This window comes from Aquarana catesbeiana, linkage group LG09 (genome assembly GCF_042186555.1).
Source record: "Aquarana catesbeiana isolate 2022-GZ linkage group LG09, ASM4218655v1, whole genome shotgun sequence".
NCBI lineage: Eukaryota > Metazoa > Chordata > Amphibia > Anura > Ranidae > Aquarana > Aquarana catesbeiana.
Window position 1 is genome coordinate 239,782,739 of NC_133332.1, and position 14,968 is coordinate 239,797,706.

General features: G+C 42.2%; 1 protein-coding gene and 2 long non-coding RNA genes across 3 annotated transcripts in view; all 3 read left to right on the forward strand.

The window, feature by feature from the left end:
- The window catches only part of LOC141108421 (metabotropic glutamate receptor 6-like), a 181,644-nt gene that overhangs the window by 117,594 nt on the left and 49,082 nt on the right, over positions 1-14,968 (forward strand). The window lies entirely within an intron of this gene.
- Positions 620-2,723, forward strand: LOC141108422 (uncharacterized). Its single transcript, XR_012236063.1, has 4 exons — positions 620-925; positions 1,037-1,071; positions 2,071-2,298; positions 2,402-2,723. It is a non-coding gene; the product is annotated as an uncharacterized lncRNA (long non-coding RNA).
- Positions 7,375-9,305, forward strand: LOC141108425 (uncharacterized). Its single transcript, XR_012236067.1, has 4 exons — positions 7,375-7,509; positions 7,621-7,655; positions 8,653-8,880; positions 8,984-9,305. It is a non-coding gene; the product is annotated as an uncharacterized lncRNA (long non-coding RNA).

The window sequence follows — 14,968 nt, forward strand, 5'->3', positions numbered from 1 at the left end:
ATTTTTCTGTATGCTCAGATGTACGAGATGCATATTAATGTGCATATCTGCGATTCATATAATGGATCATATGCTTTGTATCGTTTTATTCCGTGTTAAATTTAGCCTTAAACAGTTCGGAGTTCTTTGATTGTTTGCAGTACTCCAGATTCATGTAATTTTGCTTTTTTCTTTGTTTTTGTTTATATACCATTCTGATTGCGCAGGGTGTAATAAATTACTCCTTTTGTAACTGTGCAGTCATGCCAAGGCATACAATACCACATCTGACAGGATGCATTTAAAATGGCCAGTTAGCAGTCAGCCCATGGTACACAGATTATGTGCGTAGCACCACCAGATAGGACATATAAATAATTAACACCATGCCCTATCGTTGCCATTATTATTAGTTTTGCCTAAAACTATTGGTGGCAGGATGGCTCTGCGTTCCCCCTGTCTCCCTCGGTCTTTGTGTCTCCCTCCTAGAGGCGGGGGTGGACCTTTTACAGTGTCTTCCTGGCAGGGTGAGACAAGAGGCGCCGGGGCCCGCGCCTCCTAACATGCCCACTAGGTGGCCTCACCTGACTAGGATGTTTCTCTCCCTGCCAGCGGCATCCCGGATCCCTTCCGGACGGCGCACTCACGAGCGCGCGCCCTAGGGCGCGTGCGCGTGACGTAGCGGCGCCTGCGCAGTTGCGGCGGAAGCGACGGGGACGCCCGGAGATACATTCCTTTCCGGAACGCCGGGGGGATCACACTGGGGAGCACCGTTGTGTTGCTCCTTTCCCCTGACGGATGGGGAAGGGGAAGGATATTGGACACATCAACACCTGTAGGGAGTTAGCCGATTGGCACTCCCTATAAATGTGGGCAACCACTAGGGGATATTCATTGGACGTTTTTCAAACTGAAGACAGGTCATACAGATTGACTGCATACACTGGTAAGCCCTAATGAAAGGAATGTGATACCTTTTAAATGACTTAGTTCTTTTTTAAATCAGTGTTGATTTTGTCAAATTGATTCATATTCTTAATTGATTAAACTTTTTCAGTATTCAGAATGTTCCACCCAGCTCAGCCAAATTAGGTAATAGTACCGACACCCCCTGTGTATTTTCCCACTGCATGTCACTTTCACTGCTTAGTTCACCTTTGTTTATAGTTCATTGCACATTTTCCTGCACATTATCTCACCTGGCTCACTCACTTTGTCCTCCCATGTGTGTTTTCTTTTCCCGCCCCCCCTCCCCCACCTTCCTTCCCCCCCCCCTCCATACCCATTCCCTATTCCCCCTCTTTTCCTCTTCTCCTCCCTTTCCCCTCCCGCCCCCCCCCCCCTCCACTATTCACGTCCTACAATTTTCTTTTTCTTCCTATTCCACTGACACCCATTTGCTTTTTCCCCCTTCCCCCCCCCCCTTCCTTCCTTTTCCTTGCCCCAATCTGTCGCTCACTTTGCTCACATTTCACCCTCTCACTCCTCCCCCTTTTTACCCCTTTTTCCCTCCCCCCTTTTCTTTCCCACACTTTACACCACCCAATCCTCTCACTTTTCATCCCTCTTTTGTGTCCCCTCCTATTTCCTTCCCTCCCTTTCCCCCCCCCCTCCCTCCCCCTTCTTTCCTCCTTGTCTATTCACTTGAGGTTTCACCGGTGCTTTTGCCTACTGCCTTTGGCATTTATTTCTTATGGTACATGGGAATTAATTGGCAGCAGGGCATGTGCTATTTTCTGCTTCTCCTATTCACACTTACACTGTATTGGGTTATTATTTTTTCTTTCTTCTCTTTCCTTTTCTTTCACTTCTTTCTCACTACTTTTCTTATTATTAATATATTTTTTTTTTTGTTTGGTTTGTTTCTCTACTTTCTCTCATATTTTCTATTTCCTTTTCTTTCTTCCTCTTCCATTCTTATCTAGCTATGCCTTCTGCACTCCCATGTATCCATTATTCAATACCTCTATAAACTTCTACAGTTGGGAAATTTTCCAATCTGTATAGAATTACCCAGTGATCTTTTGCTCTTTAGCATTCAATACTTCCTACCCCTTTTTATTTCTGGTAATAACCTATATCCCCCTCCAGGTGCCTTTTGGGTTGTTTGCTGCCCCTCCTTCCCCAAACTTCCCCGCCCCATACGGGGGCTATTAGTTGTGATCCCTTGCAAGACACTTTCGGCCCACCGCCCGCTTTCCCGGGAGCCGCTCTGACGTGGGGGAGACGGGGGAGCTAAAGAGAAACTGCATCATCCAAAAACATTACAACTCACAATTTCTTAACTACATGTGAAAACGTCATAAAATTCTATAATAGGTAACTATGCGATTAAGACAACTTTAATATGATGGTGCAGGTACACAAGTCTGGTACCATTGATTTTGATGCTATGTCTTACACATGTTGACCTTTTTCATAGGGGGCAACTATCCTCTGAAGAGGACCCGGGAAGGGTCGAAACGCGTCAGGATTAACGTTACAACTTCAGTTACCCCACATACATCTATGGTATCACTAGCAATATGTGTTGCTACTGTTTTTAAGAATTTATTTCAAAGATAATTTTGGCCGTTATCCTATGCATTGTGCTTAGTGCTTGGTTTAATTGTATGCTTTGTCCATTATATTGGTATGCCATATTCAGATCATGTCATGACTCGATTAGTCAGCACCTATCCTCAGTGATTTTTATAATATGCTATTTAGATACTTTTTGTATTAATAATAAAAATTAAAACTTTTTCAACTACGAATATTGAATTTTTTTTTGGCTGCTTTAAAGCCCCGTTAGGGGGTTTTCGTATAGTTTCTTGCAATTTTGGGGTGTGCGGCCTACCGGTCTACACTCATTTAGTGCCCTTGTTATTTGTCTTGATTTTCCTTTTGGTGGTTAAACACCTTCCCCCGTCTTCAGGCACTCGAGTCTAGACATGAACTGCGAACTGGCTGTTTAACTGGTATTTACGATCCTGATATATGGTTCTTCTTTTTTCTTTTTCTTTATCTTGTGTATTTCACGTGTACATTATTGCAATACTTATTTTAGCCATCTACAGATTGCATTTTGAGATTCAAAATGAGCAAGTTTATAGGGACTGATTGGGCTAATTTAATGTCTCAGTATGAGAACTCTTTCGAACAGGGTGATCAAAAAACCCTGTCGATCATGACATTATTTCAAAAACTGACTAAGGTACTCGAGAGGAAATCTGCCCTCTTCTGGCATGTCAAGAGTTTTGGCAGATACCTCGAGGAACAAATTAATCCTTATGGACTACGTGTCCAAATTTTCCCAAATATTGACTTAATAAGTGAGGAATGTAAGACTGAGTGGGAGGCTAATCTCAAGTCATGCTCCAGGGAGATGATGTCGATTTTATCTAGGGAATATGGCAAACAGCTTGCCCTCTTAGACGGCATCATCAGCAAACTGGAACAAACACTGAATCAATATGCCCAACACCCCCTCTTTGCTGAATCTCAAACTCGCCTGGAGGAAAATCTCTCGACGTTTAACAAAAACATTTTGCGCAATAAAGAAATGCAATTCTGGAGGGACAAACATGCTTTTTCAGAGGGATATGCCTACAGATGGAGAAACCATGGGCCACCGTCTAATAATCAATCACGTCAAGAACCTAAAAATAAGAAGAATACTTCAACCTCTAAATCTCGGGGACTTTCTGACCCCGAACCTGAACGAAAAAATTCCTCTCAACGCAATCAGGCGCGTAGTAAAACACAACAGAAAAGGGACCGTAGCTTCAGGAATTCTCCAGAACACGACCCAAAAAAACGCGCGACGGATACTGTTTCTACACAAGCAGGCCCTTATGATACCCAACCTGGCTGCAGTGCGATAAATGACGGCACTGCAGAGGTGAGCGGGGCAACACCTTCTGAATTAAATAGCAATAGTGTACCCACGCAGGAATTTTCCAAACTCCTTATTCCCCCTGTGGGCCTAAATAAGGTAGCTTCACAAAAAGCTTTAAACTCCCCTCGGGGACCAGCGTCCCCACAGACCTACAAAACAGGCAAGGGTTTGGACCCCTTTGTGGTGCGGATACAACAAGCCACCTAAGTGTAGTTAATTTATCCTCCACCAATCTGTCACCTAGTGAGATACAACTTTTGTCCCGTGGACTAACGTTCTGTCCGGAACAACATTTTGACGTTTTCGAAACTATTATTGATCTACAACTCTTTGCACGCAGGTTATTACTTAAATACCTGCATGCAAGGGACGACTTGGAAAGTGACGCTGTGGATGGGTCTCCTCTCAGTATGAAGGAATGTAGAGCCTTAAGAGACCTAACTCTCCTTTACCAAGAAAACAACACAGTGGATCTAATAGATCAAATCGATCTAGACGCCTTACTGCAGGAGGTAGACAGATCGACTCCGAATCCCCTTACGATGTTCAAAAAGGCTTCCACTACATTTCCTTCGTCAAGCATTAATTCAAATGTTGCAGTATTTTTAAGGCAGACCATCCGTGACATATCTAAATTACCACAAACTTACTCTAGACCAACTAATCTCTCTCATGATGAAAACGCAGCCCTCCAAAGCCTCATTAAAAATCCCACAATCGTGATAAAACCCTCAGATAAGGGAGGCAACGTAGTCGTCATGAATAATGACGACTATGTTTCAATGTGCCTGGATATATTAAAAAACAAAGAATGGTACAAAGTGATCTCAGCCCTCAGCATCAATCAATATAATTCCAGCTTCTACAATATGGTTGACCGGGCATTCCGTAGAGGGGAAATTACCAAGAATATCTATGAATTTATCAGAACTCCACACCCTAGGGTGGCCACCTTTTATAGCTTACCCAAGATACATAAAAACCCGATCAAACCCACAGGTCGCCCCATTGTCTCTGGCAATGGGGCTATATCCGAAAACCTAAGCCGTGTCATAGATGCATATCTGCAACCCCTCGTTCTGGCCTTACCCTCCTTTGTAAAGGATACAATACAATTTCTGCAACTTATCAGTGATCTGAGGTTACCTAAGAATGCGATTCTGGTGACTATAGATGTTGAGACGCTGTACAGCAGCATTCCCCATTCCAAGGGACTGGCTGCTGTGCAAAGAGCTTTGCAACAAAATTCTTCATATGATTCGGCTTTGGTTAGGTTTATTGTGAATGGTCTACACTTTATACTGCATCACAATTACTTTTGTTTCGACAACTCCCACTACCTCCAGGTGCAGGGTGTGGCTATGGGGACCTGTTGTGCCCCCTCATATGCCAACCTGTACCTGGGGGAGTGGGAGAGGTCCCTCCTTGGCGACGAGGACCTTGTTGAATACACCAGCCATATAACCAAATGGCTGAGGTATATCGGCGACGTCTTCGTCGTCTGGGAGGGACCTGAAACCAAGCTATTTGAATTTTTCAATAGAATTAATGTAAACGATCGGAATTTGAAGTTCACCATGACATATGATTCCCACAGCGTCACTTTCCTGGATGTCTCCGTTTCGATTACGACCGAAGGACATCTCTCCAGCACTTTGTTTCGTAAGACAACTGCTGGGAATACGGTCCTTCATTTTGACAGTTTCCATCCCACTCCATTGAAAAACTCGATCCCGTACGGACAGTATCTGCGCCTCCGGCGCAACTGTTCCAGTGACACCTTATTTATTAAAGAAGCAGAGGGGCTCCAAAATCGACTGTTAGCAAGGGGCTACAGTAGATCCTGTCTTAAAAAAGCTTACAATCAGGCTATTGGACACTCAAGATCTCAGCTACTCTTTAAATCCAAACCCTCCCCAAGCCTAGGATGTAACCCTACCCGGATCACCATGCGCTATTCCCGTCAACATCAGGCTATTAGAAAGATTATAGAACGTCATTGGAATATCCTCACCGATGACCCTAAGTTACGTGAATTTGTTCAGGATAGACCTATTATTACGTACAAAAGAGCCATGTCACTGCGGGACCAGCTTGTCCGCAGTGAATATACCAACGATAACAATAGATCTAAACACTGTTCCACAGTGGGTTCTTTCCCCTGTGGACATTGTTCGTATTGCCCACTCATCAAACAGGATAAAATCTTTTTTTGCCGAACGGCAATATATTTACACCTAAACAGTTTGTAAATTGCCGCACTCGCGGTATTGTATATCTGATGGAATGTGAATGTGGTGCATACTATGTGGGGAAAACCAGGCAGGAATTCTGGAAACGCATCTCCCAACATGTTTACAGTATGGAGGTGGGGAACCCATACCTCCCCATTGGGAGGCATGTAATTTTTACACACAATTATAAAGTTCCCAAAGTTACCTTCGTGGCTCTGTATAAAATAAAAATTCCTAACAGAGGTGGCGACTGGAATAAGTCTCTGCTGCAAAAAGAGCAGAGATGGATATTCCAGCTACAAGCCACCTCTTCACCTCTTCACCAGGTTTAAATGAATCAATCTCATTTGCCCCTTTTTTGCAAGGATTTGTATCAGGGAAGACACAGTGACTTTCCCCTAACCCCCCCCTTTTTTTTTTTTTTTTTTTCCAGACCTGTAGATATCGCTGCCTGGTTTTCCCCACATTTAATCATCAAAGTTATCACGATTACTCTTATTTTTCTGTATGCTCAGATGTACGAGATGCATATTAATGTGCATATCTGCGATTCATATAATGGATCATATGCTTTGTATCGTTTTATTCCGTGTTAAATTTAGCCTTAAACAGTTCGGAGTTCTTTGATTGTTTGCAGTACTCAAGATTCATGTAATTTTGCTTTTTTCTTTGTTTTTGTTTATATACCATTCTGATTGCGCAGGGTGTAATAAATTACTCCTTTTGTAACTGTGCAGTCATGCCAAGGCATACAATACCACATCTGACAGGATGCATTTAAAACGGCCAGTTAGCAGTCAGCCCATGGTACACAGATTATGTGCGTAGCACCACCAGATAGGACATATAAATAATTAACACCATGCCCTATCGTTGCCATTATTATTAGTTTTGCCTAAAACTATTGGTGGCAGGATGGCTCTGCGTTCCCCCTGTCTCCCTCGGTCTTTGTGTCTCCCTCCTAGAGGCGGGGGTGGACCTTTTACAGTGTCTTCCTGGCAGGGTGAGACAAGAGGCGCCGGGGCCCGCGCCTCCTAACATGGCCACTAGGTGGCCTCACCTGAGTAGGATGTTTCTCTCCCTGCCAGCGGCATCCCGGATCCCTTCCGGACGCCGCACTCACGAGCGCGCGCCCTAGGGCGCGTGCGCGTGACGTAGCGGCGCCTGCGCAGTTGCGGCGGAAGCGACGGGGACGCCCGGAGATACATTCCTTTCCGGAACGCCGGGGGGATCACACTGGGGAGCACCGTTGTGTTGCTCCTTTCCCCTGACGGATGGGGAAGGATATTGGACACATCAACACCTGTAGGGAGTTAGCCGATTGGCACTCCCTATAAATGTGGGCAACCACTAGGGGATATTCATTGGACGTTTTTCAAACTGAAGACAGGTCATACAGATTGACTGCATACACTGGTAAGCCCTAATGAAAGGAATGTGATACCTTTTAAATGACTTAGTTCTTTTTTAAATCAGTGTTGATTTTGTCAAATTGATTCATATTCTTAATTGATTAAACTTTTTCAGTATTCAGAATGTTCCACCCAGCTCAGCCAAATTAGGTAATAGTACCGACACCCCCTGTGTATTTTCCCACTGCATGTCACTTTCACTGCTTAGTTCACCTTTGTTTATAGTTCATTGCACATTTTCCTGCACATTATCTCACCTGGCTCACTCACTTTGTCCTCCCATGTGTGTTTTCTTTTCCCGCCCCCCCTCCCCCACCTTCCTTCCCCCCCCCCCTCCATACCCATTCCCTATTCCCCCTCTTTTCCTCTTCTCCTCCCTTTCCCCTTCCCCCCCCCCTCCCCCTCCACTATTCACGTCCTACAATTTTCTTTTTCTTCCTATTCCACTGACACCCATTTGCTTTTTCCCCCTCCCCCCCCCCCCTTCCTTCCTTTTCCTTGCCCCAATCTGTCGCTCACTTTGCTCACATTTCACCCTCTCACTCCTCCCCCTTTTTACCCCTTTTTCCCTCCCCCCTTTTCTTTCCCACACTTTACACCACCCAATCCTCTCACTTTTCATCCCTCTTTTGTGTCCCCTCCTCTTTCCTTCCCTCCCTTCCCCCCCCCCCTCCCCCTTCTTTCCTCCTTGTCTATTCACTTGAGGTTTCACCGGTGCTTTTGCCTACTGCCTTTGGCATTTATTTCTTATGGTACATGGGAATTAATTGGCAGCAGGGCATGTGCTATTTTCTGCTTCTCCTATTCACACTTACACTGTATTGGGTTATTATTTTTTCTTTCTTCTCTTTCCTTTTCTTTCACTTCTTTCTCACTACTTTTCTTATTATTAATATATTTTTTTTTTTGTTTGGTTTGTTTCTCTACTTTCTCTCATATTTTCTATTTCCTTTTCTTTCTTCCTCTTCCATTCTTATCTAGCTATGCCTTCTGCACTCCCATGTATCCATTATTCAATACCTCTATAAACTTTTACAGTTGGGAAATTTTCCAATCTGTATAGAATTACCCAGTGATCTTTTGCTCTTTAGCATTCAATACTTCCTACCCCTTTTTATTTCTGGTAATAACCTATATCCCCCTCCAGGTGCCTTTTGGGTTGTTTGCTGCCCCTCCTTCCCCAAACTTCCCCACCCCATACGGGGGCTATTAGTTGTGATCCCTTGCAAGACACTTTCGGCCCACCGCCCGCTTTCCTGGGAGCCGCTCTGACGTGGGGGAGACGGGGGAGCTAAAGAGAAACTGCATCATCCAAAAACATTACAACTCACAATTTCTTAACTACATGTGAAAACGTCATAAAATTCTATAATAGGTAACTATGCGATTAAGACAACTTTAATATGATGGTGCAGGTACACAAGTCTGGTACCATTGATTTTGATGCTATGTCTTACACATGTTGACCTTTTTCATAGGGGGCAACTATCCTCTGAAGAGGACCCGGGAAGGGTCGAAACGCGTCAGGATTAACGTTACAACTTCAGTTACCCCACATACATCTATGGTATCACTAGCAATATGTGTTGCTACTGTTTTTAAGAATTTATTTCAAAGATAATTTTGGCCGTTATCCTATGCATTGTGCCTAGTGCTTGGTTTAATTGTATGCTTTGTCCATTATATTGGTATGCCATATTCAGATCATGTCATGACTCGATTAGTCAGCACCTATCCTCAGTGATTTTTATAATATGCTATTTAGATACTTTTTGTATTAATAATAAAAATTAAAACTTTTTCAACTACGAATATTGAATTTTTTTTTGGCTGCTTTAAAGCCCCGTTAGGGGTTTTTCGTATAGTTTCGTGTGATTGGACCTTGTTGTCGGAAATTCCGACCGTGTGTAGGCTCCATCACACATTTTTCCATCGGATTTTCCGAAACACAAAGTTTGAGAGCAGGATATAAAATTTTCCGACAACAAAATCCGTTGTCGGAAATTCCGATCGTGTGTAGACAAATCCGACGGACAAAGTGCCATGCATGATCAGAATAAATAAAGAGATGAAAGCTATTGGTCACTGCCCCGTTTATAGTCTCGACGTATTTTACGTCACCGCGTTTAGAACGATCGGATTTTCCGACAACTTTGTGTGACCGTGTGTATGCAAGACAAGTTTGAGCCAACATCCGTCGAAAAAAATCCTAGGATCTTGTTGTCGGAATGTCCGAACAAAGTCCGACCGTGTGTACGGGGCATCAGATTGCACACAGGTGGACCTCATTTCACGAATTATGTGACTTCTGTAGGTAATCGGTTGTACCAGAGCTTTTTATGGGCTTCATAACAAAGTTGTGTATACATACGCACATTCCAATTATGAGTTTTTTATTTCCAAAAAATAGTTTTATGTATATATTTTTCTAATTTTACTTCACCAACTTAGACTATTGTGTTCTGATCCATCACATATAATTCAGATTAAAAAAACATTGAACTAAAGGCTGTAATGTAACAAAATAGGTAAAAAGCCAATGGGGTGAATACTTTTGCAAGACACTGTAGTTTGTTTCCAATTTCTGAACTCATAGTTGCACTAAAGGCAAGTAAAACTCATTAGGTATTATATTAACTGGTGTTTTATGTTTAGACATCAGATCAGCCCCAAATCCCCAAATCCTTCTCCATCAGATTAAAGATCAGTCCCAATTTCTGCACCTTCAAAAGTCAGATCAGCCCCAATTCCTGTACTTTTTTACTTCAGAATATCAGCCCCAGTTCCTGCACCTTTACTGTACACCTCAAATCAGTGCCAATCCCTGCACCTTTACACCTTCACACTTCAGATCAACCAAATTCCTGCACCTTAACACCTCAGATCAGCCCCAAATCCTACACTTTCACACTGTTGGCCAGTCCCAATACCTGCACCTTCACACCTCAGATCAGCTCCAATTTCTGCACCTTTAGACCTCAGATAAGGTCCAATTCCTGAATCGTTAGACCTCAGTTCAGACTTAATTTATGTTATTTTAGATCTCAGATCAGCCCCAATTCCTGCACCTTCACACCTCAGATCAGCTCAAATTTCTGCACCTTTAGATCTCAGATCAGCTCGAATTTCTGCACCTTTAGACCTCAGATCAGCCCTAATTCCTGCACCTCAGGCCTCAAATCAGCCCCAATTCCTGTACTTTAACACTGCAGGTCAGTCCCAACTCCTGCACCATCTATTATCCCTGTGTGATAGCAATAAAGTTAATGAACTCTTCTCCCTACTGATAATAAAATATTAGCTAAAGCCTATGCTGTTAGATTTAATCATCTGGTAACTAATATTACACACTCAGATCAGACAGGATTTATGCACCAGTTTTCCACAGCAATAAACATTAGTTTTTTTTGAACATGCAGATTCCGACACATGTTATTGGAAATAGAGCCCTTCTTGCTCTCGATACTTCAAAAGCATTCAAAAGCATAGGATGGGTGTATATCTGGACAGTTCTTAACAAGTTTGGGTTCAGTAAGAATTTTTCCTTCTGGATCCAGCTGTGTTATGCTAAACCTTTAGTCTCTGTCCGAGCAAATGGTCTTTTATCCCCTTTTTTGTTACAGCAAGGGAAAATAGGGATATCCATTAACATATTTTATCACAAAACAAGGATCCCCATTTACCCCCATCCCACCCCTACTAGGCCCTTCCCACCCCCTCCCCTCTACCCTCCCCCCTCCTCCCCCTCCTCTCCCCTGGACTTCTCACTCCCCCCATCTCTAGGCACTCTTTACCTCGCTATACTCTTTCGTCAGTTTGAACTTTTTCCACTTTTCTCATCTCTTAGTAAATCCCTTTCTACCTTCTTCTTGACAATATCTAAGACCTTCCATGCTATATGTCTCTTCTATTTTATCAAACTATTCTCTTATATTTGGGCTTTCTACTTCTTTCCATTTTTTTGGGAATCAGGCTTTTTGCGGCATTCAACAAGTGTACAATCATTGAGTTTCTGTATTCTTTTATTGTGATTTCTACCCCATGAAATAGACATGTCCATGGATCCTCGGGCAAATCTATACTAGTAATCTCCATGATATACCTTAATATTTCCTTCCAATATGTTCTGATCTTAGGACAACTACACCAGATATTGGCCATGATTCCTGTTTGTTTACATCCTCTCCAACACTCCATTGTTTTCCCCGTTTGATATTTCCCTACTATGTCTGGGGTTCTATACCACCTAGTTATACACTTGTAGTTCATTTCCACAACTCCAATATTTACTGATGATCCATGTACCAGTCTCAAAATTGTTCCTACATCTTGGTTCTTTCCTCGCTCCCCTATTTCCCTCTCCCAGTTTTTTACATATGTCGGAACTTCCAGCTCCTTTCCCTCCGTGAGAATTTTATAGATCCGCGAAATACCTCCACTTGCTTTTTCCGTGGTACATAATCACTCAAATGCTATCAGTTCATCCTCCTCTCTCACCGGTGTGGTATTGCTGCTACAAAGTACTTGAGCTGGAAGTACCGCCATTCATTAATTTCAAACATGTCTTTTTTGGTTTTTAATTCTTGTAGTGAGCAAATTTTCCCCCTTTGTGTTATATCTCGTAGTTGTACATTGTCTTTTTTTAATCCAGTTCCCACCTATTGAACTTTTCCCTGGTGCAAAATAATTATTTTCCTTTAGTGCCATTAATGGGGAATTATATTCCCATTTATTTTGTTTATGCAACAAGTCCCATACCCTAAATACATTCCTTGTCAGTGTATGTGTATTTCCTCCAAGTGCCCTGTGTTGTGGTGGTGTCCAAATATTTCTACCTAGCTGTGTGTCCACCATTGTGTGTTCTGTTTTTACCCATCTTTTCTCATTTTTTGCTTTAGCCCATTCTTCCATACGTGTTAATAGGGCCGCCTCGTAGTACTTTTTAAAGTCTGGTACACTTAATCCGCCTTGGAGTTTTTCTTTCTGTAAGGTTGCTAAAGCTATTCTAGGTTTCTTATTTTGCCATATTAATTTTGTTATTAGAGTTTTTATGACTCTGAAATATGCTGGGGGTATATATATGGGGAAATCTGAAACTTGTACATGATTTTTAGCAATATTATCATCTTTAGGGCATTGATCCGGCCAATCCATGACAGAGGTCGTACTGCTATTCTTTTTATTTTTATTTTTAGTTCCTCCAACAATGGGATATAGTTTGCTTGGTATATTTTCCCCAATGATGCCGTTAGCTTTATCCCTAGATACTTTATTTCCGTCTTTCTTCCGTCTTTTTGAATGGGAACGGGAACTCCTGTTGCAGACTATGTTCATCTTTTGAAATTACATTTATATTTAATACCTCAGATTTACCCGGGTTAATCTTAAAATTGGAGAGGTCACCATATTCCTTAAGAGCTTTCAATAGGTTAGGCATGGAAATTTGTTGGATGGATATTTGTTGGGTTGGATATATAAAATAATATATCGTCTGCGAATGCAGCTAGTTTGTGTATCTCCTCTTCTACCTTGAAGCCCCCTATGTCCGCGTTGCCCCGTACCGTCGCTAGTAAAGGTTCCAGCACAAGCACGAACAGTAGCGGAGTCAGGGGGCATCCCTGCCTCGTCCCGTTATGCATTCCAAAGGGGATTGACAGTGTTCCATTGACCTTTATGGCTGCTGTAGAGCTTTTGTATAGTGTTTCCACTGCATCATCCTTGGGCCTATTCCCATACCTTCCGAGGTGCTCATCATGAATCCCCAGTCTACCCTATCGAACGCCTTTTCAGCATCAATCGACAGGAGTAGACCAGGGACTCTCCCCTCTCCTATTTTATGGAGCAACAAGAATGTTCTTACTCCATTGTCCCTTCCCTCTCTTCCTGGGACAAAACCTACTTGGTTGGGGTGGACTAGCTCAGACATTAAATCTTTCAACCTTGTTGCTAGTACTTTCGCAAACACCTTAGTGACCGCGTTTAACAATGATATAGGTCTATAGTTTGAGCACTTGGTGCTTTCTTTACCCTCTTTTAAAATAGTTGTAATTATGGCCAGTAGGGCTTCTTTGCTCATCGCATACCTCATTCCCAGTCCATTAAAGTATGTACATAGTTTGGACAATGTTTCTCTAATTTTTTTTTTATATGACTGCGTAAAGTCGTCTGGCCCTGGACTTTTTCCAGGTGCTGATTCTTTTAATACCTGGTTTATCTCCTATACTGTTATAGGCCTTTCGAGAGCCATTGTCTTTTCCTCTGTTATCCGGGGAATCTTAGCTTTTTTTAAGTATACTTTAATTCTTTTTTTTTTGCCTACTTCCTGTTGGTCTTTCTGGTTTTGATTGACCGAATACAGCAGCTCATAGAAATCTCGGAACACCCTTGCAATATCCTTTGTATTATATATCATCTCGCCTTTTTTGTTTTGTATTTTTTCTATAAAATGTATTGATTTTTTTTTCCTTAGCATCCTTGCCAAACATTTACTGTTTTTATTTCCCCATTGATATCTTTCTTTCGAGATTTTGTTGAAAGTTTTCCTTATTTCTTGTTTTAAGAGTTCTTTTAATTCGTCCCTTTTTAATACCAGTTCTTGCAACTGAGCCTGATCTTGCCTTCTATTTTTTATGCCCTTGCTCTAGTATGTATATTTCTTCTATTAGTTCTTCCCTCTTTTTTCTTCTTTCCTTCTTTTTCCTGGCTCCCAATGAGATCAGAATTCCCCTTATATAGGCTTTATGGGCCTCCCACAGGGTGTTATCCGCAATCTCATTAGTTTCATTAAAAAGAAAAAAATTGTTCTAACTCCTTTTTTATTATTTCCTCCCCCTGCTTATCTAGAAGGTCCTCATTGAGCCTTCATGAATACGGCTGTTTCTGGGCTTCTGATATCTTTATTTTCATGGACATTGGAGCGTGATATGATAATAAGGTTATTTCTATATTTGTAGATATTACCATATCTAGCATCCTATGTTCAATCAACCAATAATCAATCCTCGTGTACGTCCCGTGCGCAGGGGAGTAGAATGTAAAGTCCCGTATCTTAGGATGTTGTATTTTCCACACATCTGCTAACTGAAGGTGATGTAATTTCTGTTTTATCGCCTTTAACTGGATGTTTCTCGTACCCTGCACATGGGATGTGCTATATTGTTTCGGATCCATACAGAAATTCAAGTCTCCTGCTATAATCACCTGTCCTTTTTTAAATTCCCACAGCTTTCTCAGGACATCTCCTAAGTAGCTTGTTGGACCTCTGTTTGGACAATATATATTCGCTAATGTACACTCCATTCCTAATAACTTCCCCTTGAGGAAGAGAAACCTTCCCTCAGGATCAGTTAGTCCCCACCTCTACATATTCCAGTTGCAACCCCCTTTGGCTTATGTCATCGAGTCACCATAATACCACTCTGGATACTGTGGAGAGTACAGTTTCACTTTTGTTTCATGGGAAA